This window comes from Betta splendens, chromosome 10 (genome assembly GCF_900634795.4).
Source record: "Betta splendens chromosome 10, fBetSpl5.4, whole genome shotgun sequence".
Taxonomy (NCBI): domain Eukaryota; kingdom Metazoa; phylum Chordata; class Actinopteri; order Anabantiformes; family Osphronemidae; genus Betta; species Betta splendens.
In genome coordinates this window covers 18199681-18207869 of record NC_040890.2, presented here as the reverse complement: position 1 = coordinate 18207869, position 8189 = coordinate 18199681, and positions in this window count along the sequence as shown.

The window sequence follows — 8189 nt, the reverse complement described above, 5'->3', positions numbered from 1 at the left end:
CAAGATTCGCCTTTGTGAATTCTCCTGAGATCGTCCCTCAAGGTCAGTGAAAAACAAAGTGCTGACGCCAAACAAAACACAGTTCAAGCTACAGAATATTATACCTTGTGCCATTAACGTCTTGTCATTTACTGTCAAAACAGGCCTGCTGCTACCACCCATCCCACTCACACTGAACCAAACCACAGGCGACTGGTCGCCCTTCAAAGGGGAAAACACTCGGAATCGCAAAGTATTTTTGACGCACGGCTGAGTTGTGTTTTTACAGGATTACAAATGTGCTTACCGTACGCGCAGTTTCTGGAAAGTCAGACCTCTTGTGCGATCGCCTTAGATCAACATGAGGCAAAGGTCAGGAATAAAGGCCAGTTGCAATGCAAATTGTTCTACCGTGATGTCAGATAATGAGTTTTGTTAAAGACCCTGGAGTTCAGAAGGTTTAAGGCTTCTGCTGCTGCAGGAAGAACTGAAGAAAGGACACGAAACGCTTTCTCACATCTACACAAACACACAGACGCACACAGACACACACCCCGGCCAGGCCTCGTCCCGGCACCAGATGCCAGGTGACGCAGCTCATTAACTTCTCCTCTCTCCTATTCTTTTGGCTCCTCATTGTCTTGAGATATGAGATGAGCCTTTGTTGAGGCTTTTTGGCCCCTTTTCTCTGGGCCAGGCAGGGCCCATAATTAGTGCTTTGCGCTGGGCGTACTTTCTCACAGGGCTGTGACAGAATTAATCAGCACTTTCCCACCAATGGGCAGAAGCTGCTTGATTCTATCAGGGCCAGATTTTTAGGCAGTGACGACTTTTCTCCCGTAATAGAAATATCAGGACACGTGGTTTTTAGGAATGGATGACAACAAGGTTGATGCATGTCACAGTTGGCTCTTTATCCACGCTCTGCTGTTATTTGATTTAGATCTGCAATAAAACCAGACGCGAATTTGTTATGTAAAACACAACAGCGAGTGCCCGGAGGTTTGGTTCATTGTTGGAGGACGACATTACGGTGGAGCAAGCGGAAACCTGACCTGCTGTCAGCGCTGCCACTGTAACGTGTGCTACCGTTGGTGGCCGGATCCCAAAACTGCACAAAAACACACGCACCAAACGAGATACGAGACAGAAAATGCTGTTTTCAGAGCCTTAAACACCTCACTCATTCCGTGGGTGAGGTGTTTTGTGCGTGTGATCTGAGGAATCTCAGTGTGTGTGTGTGTGTGTGTGTGTGTGTGTGTGTGTGTGTGATGACGAGCTGAGCACAGGTCGCCGTAAAGACCCGGACGGTCCCAACGCGACGTGTCCCGTTACCTCCTGTGCCAAATCTTGCCCCTCGCCACCATCATATCAGTGTACACAGAGAAAAGGGCTCACTTTTTATTTACTCTGCCATTATTGCCAGAATATTGCTTTTAATTGCTGTCCTGGATTCCCCGCTGCCGTATAGGACGAGTCTGAGACGATTACTCAAAGTAATGGAGCATAATGATGTCTCGGAATGGCCCCCGAAGCTTAGGTCAGGGGTTGAACAATGTGAACATTCAGCTACTTAGCTTCCTTTGCAACTTTGTGACAAAATCTGTTTGCCCAACACCAATTAAGATGCCTCTCTGTGTGCTCTGGTCAATGGGTTTGACGGAGGGGGTTGTCCAACAAGTTGACATGTCCCTGAGCAGGAACAAGCTGGCCTGTGTCCTCGCCCCAATAATTGGTATCTCTTGCAACGTGCCGCTTCCCATGGCCGTCCTTTGTGTCGCCATGGCAGTGCTAAATGAGGGGAGTCAGGGCTTTAATGGGACTCCTGTTGGTTTTAAACAAACACGAGGCGACCCCCTGCTGCTCAGCATGTTGCATAGAACAGCTGGGAGCCCACGGGGTTCTCACTTGGGAGCCCCCCCCCCCAGCGCCCAAGGGCCCGCTGCCCGCTCCCTGTTGTGCCTCCCACGACATCCTCTTGTTCTCAGCGCTAATTCCGCGTTCGCACTGTTAGCAGCTACGTCCACGTGTTGCTTCCCCAGTGGCCCGATTACAAGGTGCGGCAGCAGAAGAGCCTCGCAGAGCGGCCGGGACGAGAACGGGAGGACTCTGAGAACAGGTCTCTGTTCCATCGGCCGTGGAAAATAAAGAGGGTTTGGAAAAAAATAAGACGAACCCGTTGAGATCTTGACGCTCAGGTGCAGTTTACATGAACTTCAGCCGCTCAGCGCTACGGTTCAGGTCACGTGGCTCCAAAGAAGATGATTGCAATCTGTGAGTCAAGTTCACGCAGCCGTCAGTCATCTTGATCACCTGTCTGCCTTCAAACAAGTCTCGCCCGGGGCTGAGGAAACCTGCAGCCGTGAAGTGGAAGCAGCCGACAGACAGCGAATGCAGCGAATGCAGCGAAATGCAACAAAGGTTCTGGTTTTCCCAAAAACAGCCTCTTTTGCTAAAGGTTCGTCTTTGAACACTTTCACGTGTGATTTGTCAAAAACAGACAGAGATTAATGACACGTGTTGTTATTTGAAGAGGAAAATGTTCCGCGGTGCTATTTAATCATTCCTCACGGCATCTTAGGTTTCAACATTTGAGCTCCTCCATTCGCTGGGAAAGGAACATCACGGCCCCCGCTCTGACTCTCATTGAGGGAGCAGTGAGACTCCCGCGCAGTGTTGATGTTGTGAGGCTAATGTGTTTGCGCTGGCTGTGATCGGGGAATTAGCTCCTTTGTGGTGGTCTGTCTGGACGCTGCACTACTGGACTTTGAGAGCACACTCGCCAACTCGCTCACAGGCAAATCAAAGTTGTTCCCGCGGCACCGGGTCGACCGCTTGACCTCCGCGCTGGAAAAGGTGCAAATGGACGCACACACGGGGAACCTCATCAGAGGCCGGACCGCGCGGTGTGTTTGCGGATCAGCTGAGGGTCAAGGCGACAAACGGCCAATACGTCTTCCTTAAGGTGAGCTGTCATCAACCTGCCTCCTCCTCAGAGCTGACAACCTGCACCAGCGCGGCATCAGACCCGAGCTCACGCTGGAGATCATGTCTTCACCTTAATGCTCACTTTTTTAACTGAGTTTTGTCACAGGCGTGTTTTCCTCAGTCTTTCCATCACCAGCTGCCGTCTAAGTCCACGAAAGCACCACGACAAAAGGCTCCACACACAAACACTCATATGTGACCTCGCCGATGCCCCGCTGGTGTGTTTACAGTAAACCGAACCTGGCCTAAGTGTACCCCACAAAGGAGCCTGCAGCTTTTGTTCCCCAGGAGACCGTGAGGATGAAACAGAGATATGAGCGGATAGAGTTTCCTCCTGATGAAACGTATCAACACCAGCGGTCACAGCGGCACTTAACGCCATGGGACGGTTCGATCGAGGGAGACGAGACGCGCACCTACAGTAACCTGACAGGTGTCCATCACATGCACACACACACACACACACACACACACACATGCACACATGGACGCAGGCACGCACGCACACGCACACGCTCACACGCACACATGCACGCATGGACGCAGGCACGCACACGCACACACACACACACACACACACACACACACACACACACACACACACACACACTCAATGTAGGAGTCTAAATGAAGGTAGGGTTGAATCCCGTTTCCCTGCTGTGAACTACTTCTCCTTTAGCCACGAGGTGCAGCTAATAATTATGGTGATTCTGGAGTCTTTGTCCGCCTGATAAATGTAAATCCAATAATGAATCTGTTTGTGCTGCACACAGAAGAACTAGGTGTCCTCACCAGTTGGACCTGTTCCTCTGAATGCATCTAAATTAGAACAGGCTCAGGATTTGCTCTACGACATTTAATCCTTCCTAAAACCTCCTTTAGGTTTTGAGTAGTGACGTCTTAACGACGGCGTCCTGGACTAAGTTAAAGCAGATTAATTTCAATCACCTGTGTTCGTCCTCATTTGCGAGAGAATGTGCACAGAGCACAGCCAGAGGCAGCTCATCAAAGCTGCAGTATATCAGCAAAAGCCCCTAATTACAGCAGATGGACCTGGTTAAAGCGGGTTAAAGCGCTGTTTTGGTTACCGTACCTTAATTATACCTTCACTGCGCTGGAGCTGCCAAAAGCGAAGTAGAAAATGGTAACGGCCAATGTTGGGCCGTGTTAAATATCATGTTTTGCTGATGGGGCTAAAAAGAAAGTGCGAAGGCGCGATGGTCGCGGCGCTTCGTTAGCAGCAGGGTCAAGGACACGGCGTCCTCACAGCATATACAGCAAACATTCTTACGTATGATCACATACATCACACGGCGAAAAAGAAAACACCTTGCTCACTTTGGCAGCGCGTGTGTAACTCTAGATATCGAGATAAAGAAAGGAATGTCAGTGTTTATTATTGTAGCAGCTGAATCATCTGAAAAATTGTCTCTACCCATTCCAGGACCAACGTCTGCATGCAGTCTCGCGGCTTAATAATATTCTGCAATATTAAGCTTCTTCAGGGAAATTCCCAAACAATGCTGAAATCATGCAGTGTGTTGTAACGCGGCAAGATGCATTAAAGGCATTTTGCAACTGCGGGACTCAACCGGAGGAGACAGGCTTTTTTCGGTTCAGCCACGGTTTTGCAACCGCTCCAGCGCTGCAGCAGCTTTTAGGGGCCACACGTTCACGTTCACTTGATAAAAACTGCAGCAGATTTGTTTTTTTCACAGCTGAAAGGCCTGAAGTGCAGCATCCACACAAACACGATCGTTGGGCCCTGAAACGGCAGCTTGGTCTTTGTGCATGTGTGACTTTAGTTTAATGTCATCCTGCCATATCTCATTTATTGGTTTTCCTACTGTTTGTAGCGTTAACATAGATGTTAACGTGCTGTTTAATTCTTAGCTACTGAGAATAAAAGCCGGATAAACGAGATAAACCTGCTTCACCTGCTTCAGTCCTCATTACTAAACACCCCAAATGGTTTAAAGCAACTAATCTCAATAATTTTATTGAGTTTAAAAAATTCCACCAATACTCATGATGACATTGGTTTATAAAAAAATCAGGATATTCCTTTAGTAAGGTGACATCACTTGATTGATTTCATTTATCCCAGACGGTGCTTTTACTCTGTGGAGCCAGAGCTTTACACTGACACTGAGTCCATTTATCCAGTGCACGGCTGGAGCTCATCATTGATCAGCCTCTTCTCCTGGATGTTGTATAATAAGTGTGTGGTCTGAGCTTATTAGGATTCATACGGGGGAAACGGCTCTGGAGCTATGAGCGCTATGATAAGCCTTTCTCTTCATGTAGTCCAGTTGGAATGCAGGTCTAAATAAAACACAGACGAACACGTTGCCACAGGTGACAAATGAAATAAACGGGTGAAAGAGAAAAGGTTGTTTCCAAGCAGCTTGTGTGAAGTCATGGTTACTATCACACAAATACCACTCTCTGCTTTCTAGCACAAGATGAGGACTCCATATTTAACTGCTGCACCTCCGTGAGCGTTAACAACATCCCCGTCAGACGGGGTCCAGAACGGGACCATGTCTCAACCACACACACACACACACACACACACACACACACACACACACACACACACACACACACACACACACACACACACACACACACACACACACACACACACACACACGTGGAGCTTCAGGTCTGATGCACAGCTGCAGGAAGAGTTCACTCATGGGAGCGGATGCCAAAGGAGTTCAGTTATTAACAGTCTACCTTTCCCCACATCAATCACTGTATTTCTAAAGGTGGTGCTCAACAGAGGCACGAAAGGTCACGACTGCTGTGTTTTCTCAGCTTAGAAATATCATATTAATGCTATCCATGATGTAAAGATAACATTTTATTACAAGATTGTGCAGAAAATTGGGAAATTGGGCACAAACTTGTTAATATTTCTTCTGTTTAGATCAGTTAATACAGACACGGTGAAGTCTCTCTATTTTTGTCATCATTGTGTTGTCGTTTGAAGGTGTTCCATTACATTTTTAAAACAGCTTCATGTTTGAGGACCCGGTGTGTCATCACCATTGAGCAACAACACTTCACATGCTGAAGCGCTGCTTTTCTAGACTGTTTACAGTCTATGATCAGCGCTTTGTGTTCCGTCACTACTTTAAGTCCTGCTGACCCATGACAGCAGCGCATTCTTTGTCTGCGCTGCGTAATCTGTGTTGACTCAAGGCAAACGCGAGTGAACCCTTCCTCCTGTTAGCGCCACGTTAGCGCCCGGCGCTAGCTGAGGCCTGACAGCAGCTCCGCTGCGAGTGCAAGCGCCGTTGTGTTGTTACTGCGCTGGCGGTGAACCCGCAGCGAGCCTTAAAACACATTTTCAGGTTCACGTGAGGGGAACGGCCTGATTGCATGTCACACGGCCAACGTGCGCTGAACGCCGGCACGCACATGAACGGCCTTTCTTCACTGCTCCAGCGCTAAGGAGAAATCTTCAAACCTGTCTGTGTGGGACTTTCCACCGTGACTGTAGCTACACTCATTAATCAGCCCCAAAAAGCAATGTCAGACTGCGTTTGTCACATTTCTATGATTCATTGCTCTGAGAGGGGAGAAAACGTCTTCCCTGGAGCTGGGATTTCACCCGCAACAAGCAATTGAAAGTCAATTTGTTGCTTTGTCATGCGGAGGGGGCACAGATAGTGACGGATTGCCCGTCGGAGGCTCTGTTTGCACAGAGTTCTCAGCGCCGATGCTGCTTTCATACCTGCGTGATGTATGAACATGCAGATTATCCTCTGATTATCTATGATCAATGGACAACAACACCTGCCGATACAAACGAGGAACCGCAAAAGCCTCGACTGAGGAACTGTACATAAAAAATAAAATCATGTGAGTTTATTAAAATTCCTTATTAAAATCTTAATCATCAAATTGATTATTTAAATTTAAATTAAATAATAATAATAAACCCATTTATGGCAAAAGATGTGACTGGGTCCTGCCGTCAGGATAATGGATGTGAAGAGACTTTCTCACAGATAAATATCTACGTAACCATAACAGGAATCACTCGCCGTGTCACATCTGCGTCGGTGTCGGCTCCTTATGGAAATACCTCCACATATATGTGGCCCTGTGTTTTGAATATGGTCTCGTGCTGCGTCTTCTCGTTTCCCACTGATGTACTTAAACTAATAAATGTGGTGTTTACACTGACAAGTGGCCCACTCCACTAGAAAAAGTGCATAATGTTTGACTTTCGCCCAAAAAAAATGATATTCGCTTGCTTTCAAAGCGTTTGAGTCTGGTTGTTAAATCACTGTGTTATGGATGAGCTGAGGAGGGAAAAGTAAGTGGATGCTTTAAAGGCGCCAAGAGCTGAAACACAAAACATCTCGTTCTTACAAAGAGCTTCACTGACCGTTGGGTCCAAACGGTTCAAAAACAAGTGATGAAGAATTTCAACAATTTTCTATTGCTGAGCCACTGGAGTTTGTAGTTTTTATTCAGTTCAGAATCACAAATAGGAAAGTCCAAGACCCCAGAGATGAAGCATCTGATGACCTGTGGGAAATGCCACTTCATACGGTGGGTGATGTAATGTTTATACAATATAGGGATATTTCTCTGCCCTGTCAAAGCCGTAACTCACCTGTGTTTATTCAATCCCCAAAGAATCCTCGGCTGCAGCAGCGGCTGAGAGACAATGATGATCAGTCTGTGGCTTAGTGGAGCGTGGTGCTGGTGGAGGTGGAGGTGGTGGTGTGTGTGTGGGGGGCTTCGCTATCTTAGGGTGTGACCACCGCCCGTCCTGACCCTGACTGAGCAAGCTGAACTGAGGTGAAGTGACCCCTGTTGGTGGAGAGAACATCAGATACAGGTGAGTTAAATGTGAGGCGGTGCCACAAGAACATGGATGCAACTAGAATTAGAACTATGCAGAGTGAGGACCTCACAACAAGCGAGCAAGCGACAACACAGACGTACGCCGCCGCGATCGATCGATCGGACGCGTGGCTGGAAGCAGTGAGCTGACGTCTGCGGGAGCGCAGGGCGCAGAACAAGGAGGATCAGGCAGGTCTGAAGCCACAGGATCGTGTTATGATACAAAGCGCAGCAACTGGACCTGCAGTGGCACAAGTCAAGGCAGGCAGCAGACGAGGAGGAGGCCAGACGGAGAGACAACAGTAGGAGATGAACACAAATACAGCAATGACTTCAGCAATGAAGCCCAGGAA